This window comes from Notolepis coatsorum (assembly GCF_963971535.1).
Source record: "Notolepis coatsorum genome assembly, chromosome: 3".
Classification (NCBI taxonomy): domain Eukaryota; kingdom Metazoa; phylum Chordata; class Actinopteri; order Aulopiformes; family Paralepididae; genus Notolepis; species Notolepis coatsorum.
In genome coordinates, this window is record NC_140167.1 from 15,696,461 (window position 1) to 15,700,062 (window position 3,602).

Genomic DNA, 3,602 nt, shown 5'->3' on the forward strand with positions numbered 1-3,602 from the left:
ACTTATTCACGGTTCTCTCCACCCTGTGAAAAAATACATTTCACCCACCCCACCCCCCTCCCCCCCCCCCCCCACCAAAAAAAAAGAAAAAATAATGCTTTCGGAAGCGCCTCGTGACTGAGGTTTGCAGCCGCTGGATCTCCGGCTATCACGCCGTACTTCAAAAAACAATCCCGTTAATTGAAAATGTAAGTCAATTATTACTCAATCAAGCTCGCTCTCTCTGCAGTCTGATTCCACTGAAGCTTTACTGCTGTAGTCATTATCAGTGGAAGGAAGGGTTTCTAGAGAGAGAGAGAGAGAGAGAGGGGGGGGGGCTGTCAACCATGTCAAATAAATTACAATTCACAAGCAAAAGTGGAAACAAGCACTTTTATGTCATTGGTTTTCTGCTCTTATTTTGTTCTTTTTTTTACGTGCAACACACAAATTGATTTGTCGATCTGTGAATAGACCAAGTGAGAAGATAAGATAATTATTGATTTGTTTTATGTCAGAACACACAATTCTGGGTTTTTTATTTCAGATATTGATTGAAGAATTGTGTCTTAAGTCAACGGCGAAAGACTCTGGTCGGGGTTTTGGCTGTCCTAACTGTGGTGGGAAGTTCGTTGCACCGAGGGCCTCCGAGAATATTTTGCACTATCCCGTGTAGGTTGCGACCACATGGTATTCCAGTAGAGCTCCGAACTCATGATCGGAAGATCACCGGTTCAAGCCTGGTCAAGGCTGCTGTCGGAAAGTGGTGTTGTTGTCCAGCAGGGGGGCACTCTGTCCTTTGGACTTGTCAGTAACAATGCCCCTGTTACGGTGATAGGGACACTGTACAGCTGCGAGTGCCATCCTTCGGAATGAGATGTTTAAACCGAGTTCCTGACTGAATCTTGGTAGTTAACACTTTGCCAGCAGGGGGTGCGCTATTTATAGCTTGAGTGCCAGCGCTTTAGTCAATGAGAGGACGGTATTTTTGGCGAACGCATAAACTATATCTTAAATTATGGCTATGTGTCTAATACAACCGTCGCTTATCAATGACTTTGCTTGCAGTCAACATGTACGAAACGGATTGTTTTTTCATCAGTACATTTCCGTTTTATACCGCTTTGAATACGAGTATAGTTTTGAAGATTTCTAGTGATTCCAGAAAAATTCGCGAAATCGCCCTTTACTGGATATACACAAAACACATTGTCATTTTCCGGGCCTATTTATGAATCGTTTTCAAATAAACACTAGATTATCGATAGTATATGTGTACTTATGCACGCTAGAGAAGCGGGCTGAAAAATCTATTATCTATGCCCTGCCTGGCGCTAACGCCACACACACACACGCATATGAGACACGTTGTGAAATATGTAAAAAAACATCTGATTACCCCAAGACTGGTAAAATAAAGTCCTTACCTCACATCAGATGTTCTGCCAAAAAGATTATTGCAATTCCTGATCGCCATTCCAAATATCGATCGCGTTTATTGATCCAACGATCCAACCTCGAAACACATAATCCACGCTGCTTCCAGTCCCCTCAATGAATGCAATAGTCTCAGGTTACATTGCCTCAGGAAGTAAAATGTGGAATCCGGAGTTTTTTTCCCCATGCATTTCCATTGACTCCAATCAATGGGTGCAATACCATCCGAGAGACGATAGGGGGCGGTATTGCCCTTTTCGAGGTCAGAGCCAGTCCCAATGATAACGTAGAGGCTGGATGGATGAAAAATTAATGGATATCGCTAATAAAAGAAATAGCGATTAAATAACGAGATTTCTCATTGTTGGCACTCAACGCATGGCGGCCAACAACAATATTTCTCGTTGTTGGCACTCAATGTGTTAAAGAACCCAGGACGCCTATCGCAAAGAGTAGGGTGGTTCCCCGACGTTTTTGGACAAATTCCCAATCAGGTCTCTGACATCAAGCCACCTAATCATCCCTCGCCATTAACACATCAAGTGCAGTTCAACAGGGGCGCTGTGGGCCGCGAGTGCCGGCGCTCCGTTCAATGGGGATAAATGCCGGTTTTTGCTGTGCTAAACCTATATAAATATTATAGCTATGGATCTAATAACAGCGTCAATTGTCAGTGAGTTTCTTCCGGTCAACATGCAAAAACAGATTTTTCATCGATACATTTCCGTTTTATACGTGGTGAATATGAGTATGAGTTTTAGAGTGATCCTGTGTAATCCCAGGGAACTCCGGCAAACAGCCCTTTAGTGCATTTCATTATAAATCTTGCCATTTCTCGCCTGATTATTGAATCTATCTGAAATCAACGCTAGATTATTGGTATTGTTTCATCATGCATGCACGAAAGGGTGGGGGGGGGGGGGGATAGTTTTTCTATGCTTAGAGCGCCACCAACGGCATACACTACACAGTACATATACAGACACACGTTGCGATCACGGGAAAAAAATATCGGATCAACGCAAGATTGATAACATATAGTCCTTACCTTGTTTCTGATGTACTGCAAAAAGAATAATCCAATTATCTGATCGCCATTCCAAGTATCCACAGCGATCCTGTGTCCAACGTTATCCAGCATTGGACATGAACGGGCGGGCGGGGACAGTTGTCGATGCCATCCCTATAAGCGCTTGTTTTGCCGGAGTGTTTAGAACCCGCCCCCAGCTCGGCCGAGAAAACAAACCACATAGTTTCAAATGGAGTGCAATAGTGGCCGCAAGGCGTAGCAGGATGAATTATGAATGGAAATAGCGAATAAAAGAAATAACGACACAGAAGCGTAGATTTACGTTTTCCGGCACTCAACCGCTGGGCCACAGAAACGTAGATCTACGTTTTTGGCAATCAAAGGGTTAATTGGCTGATATCAATCCCCGTCTCCTGAGCCGTTCAGCCATTGTGTACTGTAGTGTGATGTGTGCCTGGTGCCAGTGTATGGCAGCCATTGAGGCTGCGTAGCCCAAGGGTGGGTGCTACCAGTGGTGGTGAAGGAGGCAATTTCCACCCTACATTGTGGGGAGCGCTTTGAGTGTCTAGAAAAGCGCTATATAAATGTAATGAATTATTGTTATTATTATTATTATAGTCTCTAGACATGGAAAGTTCACGTGGTCCTGACACTCCGACTCAATGGGATCGCCGGGAGGGGGGAGAGGGGGGGGGGGGGGGGGGGGGTCGCCTTCGTCCGGGTAACGATATCAGTGGATCTCCGCGCGCCTGGCGAGAAACGATGATCCGTGTCTACCGGGCGCCTCTCTCTCTCTCCAGCTCATCAGCCCCTGCTTTAATTTACTGCAGTCCGTTATGTATTCAGTTTCACTCTCCTTGTCCCGACGTGTTCAGACTCCACGAGGCCGCGCTGACAGTGTGGCGGGGGGGCCCCTGAAGTGGCACAGAGTGTGTGGAGAGAGAGGCAGAAAACCTGCCTCGTTACCGCAGCTTTACAAATTAAACGGAGAGATGTATTATTCATGTGCGGCGGGCGGGCGGGTCCCCAGACGCAGAGGGCCCGGCAGGAACGCAAGAAGTATCCCGGGGGGTTTCTTTAGAGCCCAACCTGTGGTCCGGCGATCCAGAGACCTGGAGAGAGAGAGACCTAGTGATGTGTGAGAGAGAGACCTAGT